Genomic DNA, 20,359 nt, shown 5'->3' with positions numbered 1-20,359 from the left:
CAAATCTGGCTGCGCTGTCACATGGGAGAGATTAGCCAAACTAAGACCTCAATAGAATGCTCACTTTACTTACCCATTCCAGCAGTGCCCCCTCCACAACCCCCGCCCCCTCCTCCCGTACCCAAACACCCTCGTGCGCCCGCACCCAATGTAAACGTTCTTCGTCTAGACAGAGTGCAAAGCGATGATTATTGGCATTATTAAGACTTATAAGCAACAGCCTTTTTTGTCATTGTCACATTCCCAGCGGTGCGCATGAGCTGCCGAGCAATGAGCTTTATGTCCCACTGTGAAGGGCACTTCCTCATGGGCAGCGCCTGCGCAGCACTAACATGGAGTTCTGGGATTGGTGCAGAATAGCTTGCAGCGGGATTTAGATCTATTTCCTATCTATTTTTTTTCCTCTTGTAACTGTGGTTTTATCGTGCCTTCTGGCTCCTCCGGTCCACTTCCCTTTCATAATGCAGTTATTCTGGGCTTGGTTGCAGATATTTAGAATTATTGTAGCCGCACCACCACTGCCCACACACACACACACACACACACACACACACACACACACACACACACACACACACACACACACACACACACACTCACTCACACACTGTCCTAATCTGGCCAGGGATACTCAGAGGAGGATCTTCCAGGAAACAAATCTCCAGCACTCTGGAGAGGTCTGTGGCTGCCTGGAGGGACCTGGGATGAACTGGGACAGGGACAAGCGGAAGCGTATAGGAGATCTGACTTAAAAAGAACTCTGTCCTAGGGGGTACAACAAGAACAAAGCCATCTGAGTGCATTTACAGACAAAGAGGGAACCGCATATGGTTCATGTTTGTAGCATGTCAGACCCACACCATTTCCCCTTTTATGCAACTTCTCCAGTCTCATTTACATGTATTCATGCTCAGATAAGATTAGATTAAAAAAATTATATGTGCTGGCTATCATTTAAAACCACCGAACATCAGATTGGTCTTAATAAACTTCACAGATTCATATATGAGACAGATGGTCTGATTTACCAAGATTCCGCACGCCGTTGGCATCCTTGATTCTCCGAAAGACTATCGACATCTGCAGAAGTGTTGCTGTCTGGAGTACGTTTTGACTTGCAGCTGGCCTTCCTCTCAGTATTTCTCCTGTTCAGCTGTGCATACGACTTGGTGTCATGATGTTTAACACCATCACGTATCATTGCTCGCCAGGCATCATGATTTTCAGCAAAGGTCCTCCCACTCCAAGACATATGTCAAAGGAGATGAGGTAGCATTTGCATACATCTTAAAAGCACAGTTTAGGGTGGGGAGGTCACATGCTTTGCTTCTGGAATGTCTGTATGCATTCAGGCTTTTGGACTATGACCATCTTGCAAAAAGTGGCCAACTCACTGTTGGCAGCTTTGCTTGAAAAGGGCTGCAATACCCACCCTATTAAATTTTCAAAATACTTCATTTAAAATATTGCCTTGTTGAGTGATTCCCAACAGTTGACACAGTTGTTTGAGCCTTCCCAATGCAGTCGCTGCCTTTCCAATTCTGAATTTAATTGAAAAGACAGCAAAAATATGCAATAGCAGATCCAGAGAGTAGATCCAGATCACCGCCAAAATTCAGCAGAATCTTTCATGCCCTAATATTTATCTGTGGTGCAAATTGGGTGAGAATCCGTGAAATAGTTTTGACATAATCCCTTAAAGGCATATAAAGTGAAATCTTGAGCCAGACTGTGGATCCAGATCCGGATCACCTCCAAAATTCAGTGGAGTCTTCCATGCCCTAATATCTATTTGTGGTGCAAATTTGGTGAGAATCTGTGAAGTAGTTTTGATGCAATCCTTCAAAGCCTATATACAGTAAAGAGAAATCTTAATCCAGAATCCGGATTTGGATCTGGATCACCTCTAAAAATTTAATGGGTTCTTCCATGGCCTAATATGTATCTGTGGTGAAAATTTAGTCAATATCCGTACAGTAGTTCTCTCAAAAATTCTTGAAAGGGTAGTTGTAAAACAGCTAACTGATCATCTGCAGAGGAATGGTCTATTTGAAGAGTTTCAGTCAGGTTTTAGAATTCATCATAGTACAGAAACAGCATTAGTGAAGGTTACAAATGATCTTCTTATGGCCTCGGACAGTGGACTCATCTCTGTGCTTGTTCTGTTAGACCTCAGTGCTGCTTTTGATACTGTTGACCATAAAATTTTATTACAGAGATTAGAGCATGCCATAGGTATTAAAGGCACTGCGCTGCGGTGGTTTGAATCATATTTGTCTAATAGATTACAATTTGTTCATGTAAATGGGGAATCTTCTTCACAGACTAAAGTTAATTATGGAGTTCCACAAGGTTCTGTGCTAGGACCAATTTTATTCACTTTATATATGCTTCCCTTAGGCAGTATTATTAGACGGTATTGCTTAAATTTTCATTGTTACGCAGATGATACCCAGCTTTATCTATCCATGAAGCCAGAGGACACACACCAATTAGCTAAACTGCAGGATTGTCTTACAGACATAAAGACATGGATGACCTCTAATTTCCTGCTTTTAAACTCAGATAAAACTGAAGTTATTGTACTTGGCCCCACAAATCTTAGAAACATGGTGTCTAACCAGATCCTTACTCTGGATGGCATTACCCTGACCTCTAGTAATACTGTGAGAAATCTTGGAGTCATTTTTGATCAGGATATGTCATTCAAAGCGCATATTAAACAAATATGTAGGACTGCTTTTTTGCATTTACGCAATATCTCTAAAATCAGAAAGGTCTTGTCTCAGAGTGATGCTGAAAAACTAATTCATGCATTTATTTCCTCTAGGCTGGACTATTGTAATTCATTATTATCAGGTTGTCCTAAAAGTTCCCTAAAAAGCCTTCAGTTAATTCAAAATGCTGCAGCTAGAGTACTGACGGGGACTAGAAGGAGAGAGCATATCTCACCTATATTGGCCTCTCTTCATTGGCTTCCTGTTAATTCTAGAATAGAATTTAAAATTCTTCTTCTTACTTATAAGGTTTTGAATAATCAGGTCCCATCTTATCTTAGGGACCTCGTAGTACCATATCACCCCAATAGAGCGCTTCGCTCTCAGACTGCAGGCTTACTTGTAGTTCCTAGGGTTTGTAAGAGTAGAATGGGAGGCAGAGCCTTCAGCTTTCAGGCTCCTCTCCTGTGGAACCAGCTCCCAATTCAGATCAGGGAGACAGACACCCTCTCTACTTTTAAGATTAGGCTTAAAACTTTCCTTTTTGCTAAAGCTTATAGTTAGGGCTGGATCAGGTGACCCTGAACCATCCCTTAGTTATGCTGCTATAGACGTAGACTGCTGGGGGGTTCCCATGATGCACTGTTTCTTTCTCTTTTTGCTCTGTATGCACCACTCTGCATTTAATCATTAGTGATCGATCTCTGCTCCCCTCCACAGCATGTCTTTTTCCTGGTTCTCTCCCTCAGCCCCAACCAGTCCCAGCAGAAGACTGCCCCTCCCTGAGCCTGGTTCTGCTGGAGGTTTCTTCCTGTTAAAAGGGAGTTTTTCCTTCCCACTGTAGCCAAGTGCTTGCTCACAGGGGGTCGTTTTGACCGTTGGGGTTTTACATAATTATTGTATGGCCTTGCCTTACAATATAAAGCGCCTTGGGGCAACTGTTTGTTGTGATTTGGCGCTATATAAAAAAAATTGATTGATTGATTGATAGTTTTGACGTAATCCTGCTAAGAGAGACAAATAAATAAATAATCGCCATTGATTTTATTATGTCCTTGGCAGATGTAATAACAACTATTGAATAAAATAAACTCTAATATAAATTTTAAAAAGTAATAAAAGTACACAACAACAATGCAGAAAAAAATCCAAAATTAGTGAGCTGATAATACAGAAAACAGGTGCAACCGATATTTCATTATGAATTACGTTTTGCACATTTGAGGTGTTGGCAGCATGGTGGTGCGGTAGTGAGCACTGTTGCCTCACAGCAAGAAGGTCATGGGATCGATTCCCACCTGTGGCCTTTCTGGGTGGAGTTTGCATGGTCTCTCTTCTGTTTATGTGGGTTCCCTCCAGGTGCTCCAGCTTCCTCCAGCATTTAAAGATGTGCAGGTTAGGTGGACTGGAAACTTTAACGTGACCGTAGGTGGGTGTGTATGTGTTTGTTTGTCTATATGCAGCACCAACACCCCCCCCCCCCCCCCGTGACCCTTATTTGAAGTAAGTGGGTATACAAAAAAGGAGGCATGGATGGGCATTTTATATTTTTATTTTCTCTTGAAGACGAGAGAGATCCAGAAAATATGATCATTTGGATTTGATTGCGAATTTCATTTCATTCTGTGCATCACAAAATTATAGCTAATTTCACATTAGAAAAAAAAAAAAAAACATTTTTACACCGGTTGAGTTGAAATTTATTGCAGCCTTCAGGTGACAGTGACTTTAAAGTACAGCAGCGATGGCAATGATAAGGATTTGTAATCAAATGTACCTTGCGTGCAGCGCAGTAAAGCACAGAACTATGGTACACCTTTTACACATGTACAGATTTGCTCTTAACAAAACATGCACCATCTTAACCTCTCATCAAGCCCTTTGAATTTGTACAAACTTGACAATGAATGGTTTTATTTGATTTTTATTATTTTTACATCCACCAAGGACGTAATAAAATCATTGGCGTTTATTTATTTATTTGTCTGTCTATGTGTGTTAGGAAGATTACGTCAAAACTACTAATTTGCACCACAGATGGATATTAGACCATGGAAGACTCCATTAAATTTTGGAGGTGATCTGGATCTGGATTCTGGATCAAAATTTCACTTTAAATACACTTTGAAGGATTATGTCAAAACTAATTCATGGATTCTCACCAAATTTGCACTACAGTTAGATATTAGGGCATGAAAGATTCCACTGAATTTTGTAGGTGATCTGGATATGGATCCAGATTCTGGATCAAGTTTCCCCTTTATATAGGCTTTGAAGGATCAAAACGACTTCACAGATTCTCACTAAATTTGCACCACAGATAGACATTACACCATGGAAGACTCCATTAAATTTTGGAGGTGATCTGGATTCTGGATCAAGATTTCACTTTAAATACACTTTGAAGGATTACGTCAAAACTAATTCATGGATTCTCACCAAATTTGCACTACAGTTAGATATTAGGGCATGAAAGATTCCACTGAATTTTGTAGGTGATCTGGATATGGATTCGGATTCTGGATCAAGTTTTCCCTTTATATAGGCTTTGAAGGATCAAAACGACTTCACAGATTCTCACTAAATTTGCACCACAGATAGACATTACACCATGGAAGACTCCATTAAATTTTGGAGGTGATCTGGATTCTGGATCAAGATTTCACTTTAAATACACTTTGAAGGATTACGTCAAAACTAATTCATGGATTCTCACCAAATTTGCACTACAGTTAGATATTAGGGCATGAAAGATTCCACTGAATTTTGTAGGTGATCTGGATATGGATTCGGATTCTGGATCAAGTTTTCCCTTTATATAGGCTTTGAAGGATTACTTCAAAACGACTTCACATATTCTCACTTAATTTGCACCACAGATAGATATTAAGGTATGGAAGACTCCACTGAATTTTGGAGGTGATCCAGATCCGAATCGGCGGATGTCAGAAATCTCTGATTGCTCTTTTTTGTAATTCTGTCCATGGGAGCAGTCTATCAGTCACAGTAAGGTAACACCCAGGTTTCAAATAAGCAACATACATACACAATCAGAACCTGCTATATTTTGTTTTGAACTTGATAAACCTCTTGGGCGCTTGGGTAGACAAACCCAAAATTGCATATGCACAAGACAAATGTGTTAAATGGACATTTTGTGCATTGGAAAGGTGTTATTCTCAATCCGCATCATATATCAGCATGTTTTTTCTTTTTTTGTTGTGAGTGCTATGGTGTTTTCACGTTTTTACACATGCAAACCTTTAGTAAATCAGGCCCAAAATCTCTTGAAGTATAAAATTTTAGAGTTAAGGTCATTGTTGCTATTTTTGGTTCCATTTAGATCTTTGGGTTTGCCTTGCAGAGATGGGAGGAGGCCGAGCTTCATGAGGCCCAGAGGGCTGAGTTTGACTTTGCAGCTGGAGGCTTGGGGCCACAGTTGCAGCAATAATTAGGCTTATTTTCATGTAATGATCTACTGCCCAATGCAGCGCCATTGGTAAGCGTACGCAAAAAAAGCTATTTTATCGCCACCACATAAAAAGGACTTCTTTTAAAATGGATGTCATTAATAGAGCAGGTCTACTTGGAAAGAGGTGAGGGTACAGACGTTGCAGACAGGTGGGGGATGGCTGGATATACGGGTGAGAGCGGCTCGATCCAAACCGGTGAGCCAGTGTGACTCAGTGGCACTGCCTTTGTCACATGTTTTGAATTACAGGCAGAGCAAAAGCAACAGTAACCCATAAAGTGTGGATTTTAACTATTAGGCACTGCTATATAATTGCTCTCTGTGGCATATCTGCTTTCAAGTCGCACATTATGTGCAGCTAGGTCGTATGTTGGCGATCAGTAGGAAAGAAAATCTCACTTGCATGTAAACCCAGTAGACTGAGATCTGATGACCAACACTATGACAAATCATTCAGAACCAATGACCATGATGACTGACTCATCCAGAGTATATAAATTAACATTAAATTCAATTATATTATCAGCATCAGCACCAACGGCAATACAAGGTCCCAATATAAGTCTTTAATAACATGAACCTGTCAAAATAAAGCTTTAATTCATGTTAAACTGAGTTAAAATGATCTTCCAGATATCTTAAAATGGCAAAAACATTGAAAGTAAGATGGAATTCAGGGGCGGAACTAGCTTCAGGGGAGGGGGGCGGGTGTTGTGACTTGTTTGAGTGTGCCAAAAATGCGCCCCTACTACAGGGGTCTTGGAGTATACCCCCGAGAAAGTTTTAAATTTGTAGCCTTTTTCCTTCATTTTAAGGCAATCTGTGAAGCCAAATACTGACTTTTTAGTCATTGCTTTTAATACCTTTTTAATTTTAACACTGGCAATCTTCCAGCTCTTCATGCACCCGCATTCATCAATCAGCTTTTGTTTACGTTTCCCATATTTGATCATACTTTGGTTCCGTGGCTCAGGGGATTGCAACACCTCTTCTGGATCCCTCATGCATTGTGCAGACTACAAACTAAAGCATGTGGAGGGCATATCAACAACACTACTCATTCTGTTTGCAAGGAAAGGCAGAGTTTGGAAGTGGTTGACAGTTTTGGGGGAGGTGATGGTCTAGTGGTTAAGCAGTGGGCTTGAGACCAGAAAATCCTTGGTTCAAACCCCCATCTGGCTGGAAAATCACTAAAGGCCCTTGGGCAAGGTCCTTAATCCCCTAGTTGCTCCCGGTGTGTAGTGAGCATCTTGCATGGCAGCACACTGACATCAGTGTGTGAGTGTGTCTGCGTGAATGGGTGAATGCGAGGCATCAATATAAAGCGCTTTGAGCTTCTGATATAGATAGAAAAGCACTATATAAATGCAGTCAGTTTACCATTAATGTGTTCAAGGTTGCTAACTATTGCCAGCATTTGTAAAAGTGGAGAAAAACAGGGAAAACTGAATGAAGATGATCTGGATAATCCAAAATTTGCCATGTGGACCATTTCAAAGCAAGGATCACAAGTCACACTTTGGAGAAAGAACTTTGATCTCTGGAAACTAGGAAGTGAAACATGTAGAATCTCACGAGCAGTGTGAGGAACCCAGAGCAAAACAGAATTTCTCAGTTGTGTTCAGTCTGGACTAAAGTTAAGTGATATGAGTATCGAAAGGCGTCTGAACATTTGCTTGCTTTGACGCCTGAACACTGCTGAAGATCATGCTCATATGGTAATCTTACACACAGCTTTCTGATTCTGAAATTGCTCGCATCTTTGGGTACAGTAAAGGCAAAACACTAAAAATTGCACCGTAACCTCATAAGATGGTGGAATACAAATCTGGCCATGTTTGTATTTGTGGGCATTATTAGGATCACTGCAGAGCAGGTGGGTATCTGGGATCGGATAAGTGGTTGACGATGAAGGTGAAGAAGATTATTAAGTGCACAGCACACCCATAGTTTGTGGAGCCATTTGTATGAGGGATTAAACATGCTTTTTGTATTAATTCCATTGGAGATGAGTGTCACCCCAATAGAGCGCTTCGCTCTCAGACTGCAGGCTTACTTGTAGTTCCTAGGGTTTGTAAGAGTAGAATGGGAGGCAGAGCCTTCAGCTTTCAGGCTCCTCTCCTGTGGAACCAGCTCCCAATTCGGATCAGGGAGACAGACACCCTCTCTACTTTTAAGATTAGGCTTAAAACTTTCCTTTTTGCTAAAGCTTATAGTTAGGGCTGGATCAGGTGACCCTGAACCATCCCTTAGTTATGCTGCTATAGACTTAGACTGCTGGGGGGTTCCCATGATGCACTGAGTGTTTCTTTCTCTTTTTGCTCTGTATGCACCACTCTGCATTTAATCATTAGTGATTGATCTCTGCTCCCCTCCACAGCATGTCTTTTCTTGGTTCTCTCCCTCAGCCCCAACCAGTCCCAGCAGAAGACTGCCCCTCCCTGAGCCTGGTTCTGCTGGAGGTTTCTTCCTGTTAAAAGGGAGTTTTTCCTTCCCCCTGTCGCCAAGTGCTTGCTCACAGGGGGTCGTTTTGACCGTTGGGGTTTTTACGTAATTATTGTATGGCCTTGCCTTACAATATAAAGCGCCTTGGGGCAATTTGTTGTGATTTGGCGCTATATAAATAAAATTGATTGATTGATTGATTGAAAAACTTCTATGTGTTGGTTTTGTGTGCTTCTGTAACAGATGCAATATTCCTGAGCAATGTGAGCAATTCTGGTATTTTTTCTCACTAAAAGGAGTTGCGACAATGTCTGCCATAATTCATTAATTTTCTATATCCCCTTAGTCAAGTTAAAGGCACCTTGACACTTGCACAAACTTGATGCCTGCACTACCGTGCAATTCGTTGTACCAATGTGACCCACTTTGTCCCGCTAGATGCCATGCTATATAAAATAAACATGGCATAGTCAATGACATATTTTTGCTCAGAATTTAGCTGATGAAACCGTCTCTCATTGCTCCCAGAATCACAGAGACATTATCTGCAGCTGCAGGTTGACGGGTGCGCATTGTGTGATCGAGAACACATTTGTAATCTTGACTCAAAGGTAATTCCTTGTAAAATTGTAATGGATTGGTAAAACAGTCGCATTTTCATATTTTCTTATGAGTTAGATAATGTATCTGTAAAATTATGTTTTGCATTAACACGCAGTGGCACACAGTGTTTTCAAATAGGTTCACGATTAGTTCATGAAATTAATGTACGCCAGACGTTATGAACATTTCAAAATTTTCTTTGCCCGTTTGCACGCAACCGCGCACAGTTCACGCGCAGTTTACAACAGTTTACGGCGAGTTTACTCACTGACATGCAAGATTGTGTGCCAGTGTGGGAATCAAATTTGTGCAAGTATCAAGACACATTAAGAGTCACTGGGAGGCCAGAGCCTATCGCAGCAGTAATTTGGGGGAGAGGGAGGAACACCCTCGATCGGCTGCCAGTCCATAGCAGGGCCTAATATAGACAGACAAACACATTCACTCACACCTACGGTCAAATTAAGGATTTCAGTTCACCTAATTGGCATATCTTTGGAAGCGGAAGGAAGCCAGAACCCCCCCAGGGAACCCACACAAACACAGGGAGAACATGTAAACTCCACACAGAAAGGGCCAGGCAGGAAGTGATCTCATTCGGGGTTTTCATGTATCCCATAATCCCTTGCGTGCCAGAGAGTCGCTGCAGTCAAAATAACATAGAGAATCCACACGATGACAATTGTAAATGAATATTATACTACAAAAATGTCATTTTTTTATGCTTTTTATCATGTTAATAAGAGACTGCTGCATGATACCCTGAAAACTTGCTAAAACAATTATAACAAATAATCCATGTCTGCTACATTTAATCTGCGTGGAATTTAATAAATGCAAACCAAATTTCAGACATATTATATATGAGGTCTGTCAATAAAGTAACAGTCCTTTTTATTTTTTTCAAAAACTATATGGATTTCATTCATATGTTTTTACGTCAGACATGCTTTAACCCTCGTGTGCATGCTTGAGTTTTTCCACGCCTGTCGGTGACATAATTCGCCTGTGAGCACGCCTTGGGAAGGAGTGGTCCCGCCCCCTCGTCGGATTTTCATTGTCTGGAAATGGCGGAATGAAAAGGACTTTTTTTCCATCAGAATTTTTTCCAGAAGCTGTTAGAGACTGGCACCTGGAAACCATTCGAAACATTTATCTGGCTTTCGGTGAAAATTTTACGGGCTTCACAGAGAATAAGGTCTGTTAGTACAGCTTTAAGGACCCCTTTAAGGACGCTCGGCGCGCCGCGCTCCAAGCTGCGACGATGCGGCACAAGCCACCGGACCATTTCTAAACGGATGGCTCTGTGGATAAGAGACCGTCGTGTGCTCTTTCTCTGGTTATCACAAGAGCTGGACATCAGCCATTTTCCGGCAGATTTTAGTTTTAACAAGAGATTTTGTCATGGAAAGCCGCGCGGAGGCTTTGCGCGTAAAGACCGATTCTCTTTGGAAGAGAGACAAAGGAACACCTCCGTTTCGGCATGTCAGAGGACACATTTGGACATGTCCAGCTCTCCACAATTTCACTGATACTTACTGGACTGGTAAGCATTGAAAGCCGAGATAGACAAGCACGTCTGACGTAAAAACATATGAATGAAATCCATATAGTTTTTGAAAAAAATAAAAAGGACCATTACTTTATTGACAGACCTCGTATATTAGTCTGGAACAAAGAGGACAAACAGTGCTGTAAAGAACAATAATCAAGACGTTAAAGAGCAAACTTCACTTTCCCCCAGAATGACATGATCAGGAAGTGAGCTCCCATTGAAAATAACGGAGAGACAGCCTGTGATTCTCACATGTTTACATAAAATAAACGCAATAACAACGTCTAAAAACCCAGAGAATATATTCACAAGAGTTTTAGGCACAATATAAAATAGTTTTATGTTGCGATGTTAATTGTGTTGTCTGTGTGCAGCGGTTAAAGTGCAGCGTGATCAGAGCGTATCAATGCAGTTCTCAATGTTACTGAGATCTCGCAGCGCAGCGACCTCTCCGAGGTTTTGCCGGATTTGAAACCTGAAAAGCCTCAATGGCCTTCTTGCTGTGAGGCAACAGTAAAAAGTAAGTCCCTTCAGCTGCTCCCTTGTTCTGCTGAAATGGCAAAGTTTTTTTAAGCCAGATGCCCTTCCTGATGCCACACTACATTACATGGAGAAATATGGTAGGGGTGGGGTTTGAACCGGGAACTTTCAGCACTGAAACCAAGTGCACTAACCACTTTGTACCTCCACTTATGTGCCATCAAACACAGTATATATTGTCATCAGCAAAAAGTCATGACGATCAGTAATATATGCTGGCGACAATTTATACCACCAGATTCGGCATATATTGTTCCCAGCGACAACTTATGCAGGGTCATAATACTGTGTTTACCATGTCATGGTGACCAGTCCACAGGGAGTTGCTGTCCTGTTGCCACTCAGGGCCTGTATGAGTACAGGAGGTCATTCATGGGAATACATCTTAAATTTTATTCCACCAGACATTTAAAAGACTTACATCGTCATTGTCGAATATTGCATATGCCCTTGTGTTTATTTTCGTCAACAAATGCATATTAAAATTTGATGATGAGGGACACTTCACTTACAGACTGGTGTTAGATTTTGGTTATCCTCATCACTCAGTGTGTTTTTTATTCCTGATGAACAACTCTGGAAGACGGTGTGAAAGCCGAGCTCAGCCAGGCCTGTATCGGACCTGCTGGCTGTGACTGCACAGATTAAATCATGCCCTTGAGTCCTGGAGACATGATGACACCCATCGAACATCAAGTTCACCAGTGATCTAATTCCACCAGTGAGAAGGAGCACCACTGACGTCTGTAAATCACAGTGAGTGTCAACCCTTGTATTTCCAAGCACTGCCTCTCAAGAGGCCCATCTATTACAATTTGAAGCCAGCCTCGCCTCCTTGACTGGAAAACATTGCACTTGAATATCCTAAAGCGCCAGCTCAGTTTGTGATTTTTGTAATAAAATGCTGTATATTGGAAAGTTGTAAAAATACTGTAACAAGGATAGGTCCAAGATGAAAGTAATAGCTTTGGATCGATGGAGAACTGGAGGTCATGGATGTGTAGACGGTGGAGGCGCCAACCCTGTAGGTCTCTGGGTTTTGGGTGTTTGCCTACATCTTTTACCTCTATGAGAAATAAAGTGCCAGAACTATAGGTTTACCTCACCACTTTCTCAGGCTTTGGGTGCATGTCAAACTGACAGACCCTAAACAGCTCTTATTGGCAGTTGACCCAGTTTTTATAGGCTGGTTTTGCAATGTGGAAGCTGTGGACCGAATGTTCCAATTAATCCCTATACGCCAAACATCCTCAGGGACACAGGATTATGGGGAGACCATGGAATTTTTTTTTTCCCCCATAATGACCTCTTGCAAGTCTTGTGATGCACACATGGAACCTGGGGCAGTAGAGAAGTCAGAGCTTGGAAAACATGATCACTGTTGGTACCTGAGATGTGAGCAATTTGGGTTCATTGATTCACCCATTCACTGCCCCTTCATATTATCTCCATCTTTCCACTTTTCTGCTCAACCTTACTAGCTTGCCAATGGGGTCATCATCTCACACAACACATTTACAATGGCATATTATACAGAGTAAGCTCATATAAAGAGTAAGACTGAAGGATTTTGGAGAAGAATTGACACAAAAAATTGTAATGTTACTCAGGCTTCTTCCAAGCATACCTTGTTTTGTCATTGGTCTGAACCAAAGTAGCAGGTATGAAAGCTGCCTCAGACCACAGTCTGAACCAAAGGATGAAAATTTGGTCTGACCAAAAAAGAGGAGGTCTCAGTCTAGATCAAACTGAACCATGGTTTGGATCATATGTACAGTAGTGTTCAGAATAATAGTAGTGCTATGTGACTAAAAACATTAATCCAGGTTTTGAGTATATTTCTTATTGCTACATGGGAAACAAGGTACCAGTACCAGTAGGTACCAGATTCAGTAGATTCTCACAAATCCAACAAGACCAATCATTCATGATATGCACACTCTTAAGGCTATGAAATTGGGCTATTAGTAAAAAAAAGTAGAAAAGGGGGTGTTCACAACAATAATAATATCGTGGCATTCAGTCAGTGAGTTTGTCAATTTTGTGGAACAAACAGGTGTGAATCAGGTGTCCCCTATGTAAGGATGAAGCCAGCATCTGTTGAACATGTTTTCTTCCACGCGTCTCTGGGTTTTTTGTCCATTTTAAAGCATTGGAGATCATTGTAGATGAACAACCTATAATTTTTTGCACCTGCATTTAAGTTTTCCCCTCTCAAATCAACTTTTTAATCAAACTACGCTGTTCTTCTGAACAATGTCTTGAACGTCTCATTTTCCTCAGGCTTTCAAAGAGATAAGCATGTTCAACAGATGCTGGCTTCATCCTTACATAGGGGACACCTGATTCACACCTGTTTGTTCCACAAAATTGACAAACTCACTGACTGAATGCCACGATATTATTATTGTTGTGAACACCCCCTTTTCTACTTTTTTTTACTAATAGCCCAATTTCATAGCCTTAAGAGTCTGCATATCATGAATGCTTGGTCTTGTTGGATTTGTGAGAATCTACTGAATCTACTGGTACCTTGTTTCCCATGTAACAATAAGAAATATACTCAAAACCTGGATTAATCTTTTTAGTCACATAGCACTACTATTATTCTGAACACTACTGTAATGTGACAACATTTTTTGGATGGTTTAGACATTTGGATCAATACAAGAAGGTGAAGCAGGTGATAGTCTCCCATTAAACGGTAGTAGAAGAAAAGAAACAGTCATTAATTTAATTAATTGTAAGATACATCAGATTTTACATTTTGCACAGCATTATATTAAAATATTAATTTGTGGCTCTTAGGCTTGCTTAAAAAGTCAACTTTTTGTGTGGTTATAGTGTATTTCCTCTCGATAATATTACACAAATTATTCACCTTTAACCCATCAAAAGTGGGTGACTGCACTTAAATAGTCCATCTCTCACTGTCTGCCATTTCTCCTTGTAAAAATAAAACAACCCTTTTCTCCTTCTTGTTGTTGGCAGACAGTAAAAGTTGAACATTTTAAAATTTTTATGGCATGTGCTATTGGATGTTGCTGCTAAAAATACTATTAATTTGTCTTCATTCAAATGGAACCATCCAATGACTGGTGTTATCAGGTTACAAAAACAGCATTTTCAGTTTTAGAAGAGTTTATTTTTCACAAGCTTTTATATAATATATGACAAAGAGGTTATATTTACGCCCAAAGAAACAGACTTTTGCAGCTAGCTACCAGCTTGTGACGTCACCATGCTAACGTATGCGAAATAATAAGTTCAGAGTTGTTATTAGGTTCCAACAACAACGTTTTCTGTTTTACAAGTATTTATTTCTCGCTAGCATTTACATAATATATGAGAAACATGTATATAAACACACAAAACAAAGCGATTATGAAGAGACCAGCCACTGACGTTATGGTGCAGCTCTACTCTGATTGGCTGTCATCCCTGCCATTCAAAAACAAACTGAACAGATTGAAAGCAGAATATGACTTTTAAACCTCTTTTTTAGAAGTTTTAGAAGTATTTATTTCTCGCTAGCTTTTACATAATATGACAGAGGTTATATTTACGCACAAGTGAAACTGAATTTTGCAGCTCGCTACCAGCCTGTGACGTCACCATGCTAACATATGCAAAATAATAAGTTCAGAGTTGTTATTAGGTTCCAAAAACAACATTTTCTGTTTTAGAAGGATTTATTTCTCTCTAGCTTTTGCATAATATGACAAAGAGGTTATATTTACGCCCAAGTGAAACAGAGTTTTGCAGCTAGCTACCAGCTTGTGACGTCACCATGCTAACATATGCAAAATAATAAGTTCAGAGTTGTTATTAGGTTCCAAAAACAACATTTTCTGTTTTAGAAGGATTTATTTCTCGCTAGGTTTTACATAATATGACAAAGAGGTTATATTTACACACAAGTGAAACAGAGTTTTGCAGCTCGCTACCAGCCTGTGACGTCACCATGCTAACATATGCAAAATAATAAGTTTAAAGTTGTTATTAGGTTCCAAAAACAATGTTTTCTGTTTTAGAAGTATTAATTTCTCGATAGCTTTTACATAATATGACAAAGAGGTTATATTTACGCACAAGTGAAACTGAATGTTGCAGCTCGCTACCAGTGTGTGACGTCACCATGCTAACGTTTGCAAAATAATAAGTTTAAAGTTGTTATTAGGTTCCAAAAACAATGCTTTCTGTTTTAGAAGTATTTATTTCTCGATCGCTTTTACATAATATGACAAAGAGGTTATATTTACGCACAAGTGAAACTGAATGTTGCAGCTCGCTACCACCCTGTGACGTCACCATGCTAACATTTGCAAAATAATAAGTTTAAAGTTGTTATTAGCTTCCAAAAACAACACTTTCTGTTTTAGAAGTATTATTTCTCCCTATCTTTTACATAATATGACAGAGGTTATATTTACACACAAGTGAAACAGAGTTTTTCAGCTCGCTACCAGCCTGTGATGTCACCATGCTAACGTATGCAAAATAATAAGTTTAAAGTTGTTATTAGGTTCCAAAAACAATGTTTTCTGTTTTGCAAGTATTTATTTCTCGCTAGCTTTTACATAATATATGAGAAACATGTATATAAACACACAAAACAAAAGTGATTATGAAGAGACCAGCCACTGACGTTATGGCGCAGCTCTACTCTGATTGGCTGTCATCCCTGCCATTCAAAAACAAACTGAAGAGATTGAAACCAGAATATGACTTTTAAACCTCTTAAAATACCTCTTAAAATAGGTCCAGGTTAGCCATTTTTGAACTTGTCCAAGGTCTGTGTCCCAAGAATGTTCCCTGTGAATTTGAAAACTCTGGCAGTAAAGAGACTCGAATTATTCTGAGCACAGACAGACGGATGGACGCAAAGCCTTCGTAATACCCCATGGCCATATTTGATGGCTTTGTGTAAAATTGTCCATAGTTGTGCATGTGGGTGTGAATGTATTTGTTTGTCAATATGTGGCCCTGCGACAGACGGGCGTCCTGTCCAGGGTGTATCCCGTCTCATGCCCTATGACTGCTAGGATAGGCTCCAGCCCCCGCTACCTGATCTTAGATAAGTGGTTGAAGATGAGTGTGTGTGTGTGTGTGTGTGTGTGTGTGTGTGTGTGTGTGTGTGTGTGTGTGTGTGTGTGTGTGTGTGTGTGTGTGTGTATACTTCAAATGGGGCAATTTGGAGGGTAATGGAAAACACCTAATATTCAGTATGGAGAGTTACAGCCTACACAGAAGATGACGTCCGGACATACTGTAAGCATGTCATGAAAAGTTCATTCGTGAGAACACAACCTTGCAATGTAAAGACAAACTAACCAGACTAAACATATATAAACATGAACATTGGTTCAGAGTTTGTTGTGAACTTTCAGGTCAAAGAACAATCCATCCTGTGTGCAACAAAGACTCAGAGAGTCATCTCATATGCTGGCCTTTAGAATAATTGTTGCAAAATTAGTATTCATGAAGCATCTCGCACTTCTCTGCTTGTTTGCTCTCTGCTGTGTTCTCACCATAAATTTGGCTCCCGGAAGACTGACATACAATGGTTTAAAACACTTCTTGTTTTCTAAGTGCTCACATGCTTGTGTGCATGTGAATGTGTCCAGATGTAGAGCCGTTCTGTTTTTTATGCACATTTGAGTCAGTTACTTTGTGCACAAAAAACCTTGCAGCTTAAACAGCGCATGTGGAATTTCCATAATAACGCCTGACCTTTTTTTTGTTTTGTTCCGTTTCTGCAGTTCTCAGGAAAGGCTTTTATTTTATTTAATTTTGCAAGAGTCTGACACTTCTGTTCCTGTCAAATTCCCAACCTTTTAAAATTGACGCTTATGCATGTAATGCAAAGCAAATATGGTAACAGGGAATTTTTCAAACACACATCGATCTGGACAGTTTACAACCACAGCTGACAACTGAACGTGCAAATAAGAGAGCAGGCATGCTGAGGCAGAAGCTGTGAATTCCCACTTCTAGCAGGCTCCGGCTACAAACACGTGAATTTTAAACTCCACATGGCAAAGGGGATGCACTGCGCCACCGCAGAGCGCTGTCAGCCAGCTCTGGCGAAAAGAGAAGAACAAACCACAGAAATTATCACAAAATACTACGTAGAAGACGTCGTCACTAATGGTGTCAGTGGCGTGACCGGGAAAGACATTCTGGTGTGTTTCACCGCTGTCACACACTCAGAACTTCCTCTTTGGAGGATGAGGAAAAATGAAAATGTGTCTATGCGATATGGCCCATGAGAAAGTAGGAAGAAGTGAAAGTGTGTTATGTCTGTGTTCAGCCAAGTAGTATGATGTCACCGTCCCCTGAAGATCAGGCTTCTGTGATCACACTGGAAATGTCACTTCTGTGTGGAAGCACACAACTAAAGAACGTCCGTACTGTTTATGACAGTATATTTTTTATTCAAATTAAACCCTGAAATGATATATCCTGGAATATATCCTAGGATATATCGTGATATATCCTAGTCCTCATTTTGTCATTTACCTGCTATATGATAGTCGTGATGGGGCATTTGATCAAAGAGTCCCACCATTTCACGGTGGGCAAATTGATCCAAATATCAATAATATCAATACCAACATTGGTATCATTTTCGATACTGGTGTAATGAGACTGATACTTTAGTTTCAGTGTCTCTCCTATATGCACTGCTGCATTCAGAAAAGTGCACTGAAGTGGAGAAATTACATTTTAATTTTTGGATTCTGCTTGAATTCTACTTGTTTTATTACATTTGTTGTGGAGTGATGATTTTGTACACTTTGTTTAAGAAAAAAATCCAGAAAAGAAGTGTAATGAAGGGAGAAATTTTATTTATTTATTTTTATCTTTTAGTTTCTGAACTCTCTACCTGAAAAAATAAATAATTTAATTTGTTCTCGAATGATAATTTTATACACTTTGTTTATTTAAGAAAAAATCCAGACATGACAATGTATGGCAAAAATAGTTTTGTTACTATTCTATTGTTTCTGAACAAAAACCTTTATTGTAATAATAAAGTATCTGCTTACCTATGAAGTTTTCACAAATTCTGTCCCGGGTTTTAACTAATTAATAATCCAAAGGAAAAAAAAACACTTAAATGTCATTAAAATTTCTTTCAGATTTAGCAAATTTATGATAAATAAGATAGATGTATCTTATTTATTAAAAAAGTATCCACATCTGTATCAATATCGGTGATACTGGCCCTGTATTTCCTTGTTATTGGATCGATACCAAATGTTGCAGTATCGCACACCACTAATCACCACTGTTGCACTCCACTCTTCCATCACAGAACCTTTGGGTACACAACGTTGTTGATAAAAGTTTCCTCTTCGTCTTTACGGTTCATTACAAATATTTTTAAATGTTCCCTGTTCACTGTGAGAAATGCTGTGTGTTTAGATTCAGTGTCTATTAACACTCCCAACCAGATGGTGGTAGTAATGCAGTTGTCGGTCTGCCAACCGCCATAAAACTTCAGAGAAGAGTTGTGGCTTGTTAGCATGCTACTTTAGCGTGAAATTTAGAATAGTATAGAATCTCATATATGTATGAGTGGCAAGCGAAAATCTCCCCCCCCACACACACACACACACACACACCCATGTTACCCCAGTGCCTAGATAGACAACACAGAACGAAGCGATCAGATAAGCTGTTTTGTTGTGTTGCAGGAACAGAGGAACGGACAGACATTTCACACTCCCATCCAGATGGTGGTGGTAATGCAACTGTCGGTCTGGCAACTGCCATGAAACTTCATAGAAGAAGAAGCGTTGTGGCTCGTTACCTTGCTAATACTTTTGTCTATGATGATCTCACCTAATTCTATATAACTATGAAGGGCACGTGAAAATTAAACCCCTAAGTTACTTCAGGGTCTACATAGATGAAAGAGAACAAAATTCACGGCGATCGAATGAGCCATTTTGGCGTGATGCAGGATCAGAGGTATTAATGGACATTGGTGAATTATAGTATAGACTAGCGTGTTGCCCATTGGGATCCACAGGCACTAGATTGGGTAGTGTTTATGGAATAGGTATTTTTCAAGCAAAGCTTGTATCATGAGTTACAATGGTGTGTGAGTACAGAATGTTTTTAGAAACTTAGACGTCAACAATTTTTAGAAGAGGAACCTTTCTAAAACCCCTTTTTTCCCCATTGTGATCTTTGGCATACTTTGGTGATTCCTCACTTTACCGGTAATGCTGGGATTTTACTGAAGTATCACATTTGTGCCAAAGTTATGTTATGTGTGTGCTACAATGTCTAAGGTTATGCATGGTACAAGAGCAGAATGTTGCGTTAACCCAGTGCGCTAGTGAGGTGCATTACATCAAACCATGTGCTCCACCTCATTTGTGGGCAACACTGATTTGACACATCAGTTTGTCACAGTTCTGGAAAGCGAGAATGGAACTTTTGGAAGCTGTTGGGCCACCACATGCAGCCACAACAGCTTCAATATAACTTGGTCATAATAATGAAAATAGTTAATTTTTTATCGCTATACATTGCCAATATGTAGACCAATGTTCAAAAACCTGCCACTGAATTAAGAAGTGGTGGCTACAAAGGCCATAGCACAGCATAAGGTTTACATACATTTCTGTCACAAACAATTTAGGGTCCCCTCATGCCATATATATATATATATATATATATATATATATATATATATATATATATATATATATATATATATATATATATATATATATATTAAAACTTACAGGGAATCCTCAGCACTAACTAGGCTTGTGTATTTCCTTGATTAAATGCCTGACCTTGAATAGGGGCCTACCTCATTTAATGGCTGGTTCCAAATTTTGTCTGAAAAAACTAACGCCAGCCTTAAATAAGTGCTGGGCATTATATGCATTATAAAAGATTACATTTGGTTGAGTCACCATTTTTCTAAGTTTGCTGCAGAGTGGTACCTTAAAATCCTAAAGCCTGATTTATGCTTCTGCAGCTCCATAACTCCGTGGCTAT

This window comes from Thalassophryne amazonica, chromosome 16 (genome assembly GCF_902500255.1).
Source record: "Thalassophryne amazonica chromosome 16, fThaAma1.1, whole genome shotgun sequence".
In the NCBI taxonomy this organism is placed as follows: domain Eukaryota; kingdom Metazoa; phylum Chordata; class Actinopteri; order Batrachoidiformes; family Batrachoididae; genus Thalassophryne; species Thalassophryne amazonica.
Note: the sequence above shows the minus strand (reverse complement) of the source record.